The 605-nt window shown below is 40.7% G+C and overlaps 1 pseudogene; it reads left to right on the plus strand.

Annotated features, from left to right (window-relative positions):
• The first annotated feature begins 127 nt into the window (after positions 1 to 127).
• On the plus strand, positions 128 to 605 carry LOC124105064 (ubiquitin-conjugating enzyme E2 variant 1-like; annotated as a pseudogene).

Here is a 605-nt window from a genome sequence, read left to right on the forward strand (position 1 = left end):
TGATCCCCAGCACCACATAAAAATAAATAAAATAAAGGTATTGTTTCCATCTACAACTAAAAAAATATTTTTAAAAATTACCTTCCCCAAGAAGAAGGGGCTGGCCTTCGAGTGACAGCAACGGAAGATGGCAGCCACCATGGGCTCGGGAGTAAAAGTCTCTTGCAATTTCCGACTGTTGGAATAACTCGAAGAAGGCCAGAAAGGAGTAGGAGATAGCACAGTTAGCTGGGGTCTAGAAGATGACGAAGACATGACACTTACGAGATGGACAGGGATGATAATTGGGCCTCCAAGAAAAATTTATGAAAACCGAATATACAGCCTTAAAATAGAATGTGGACCTAAATACCCAGAAGCACCCCCCTTTGTAAGATTTGTAACAAAAAATTAATATGAATGGAGTTAATAGTTCTAATGGAGTGATGGACCCAAGAGCCATATCAGTGCTAGCAAAGTGGCAGAATTCATATAGCACCAAAGTTGTTCTGCAAGAGCTGCGGCACTTGATGTCTAAAGAAAATATGAAACTCCATCAGCCTCTGGAAGGACAGTGTTATATCAATCAATCAAAAAGAAAAACCACAAGCCCTCCCCCCATTTGA

This window comes from Marmota monax, unplaced genomic scaffold, assembly GCF_021218885.2.
Source record: "Marmota monax isolate L192 unplaced genomic scaffold, Marmota_monax_Labrador192_F-V1.1 WCK01_AAM20220418_F8-fsc00192, whole genome shotgun sequence".
NCBI lineage: Eukaryota > Metazoa > Chordata > Mammalia > Rodentia > Sciuridae > Marmota > Marmota monax.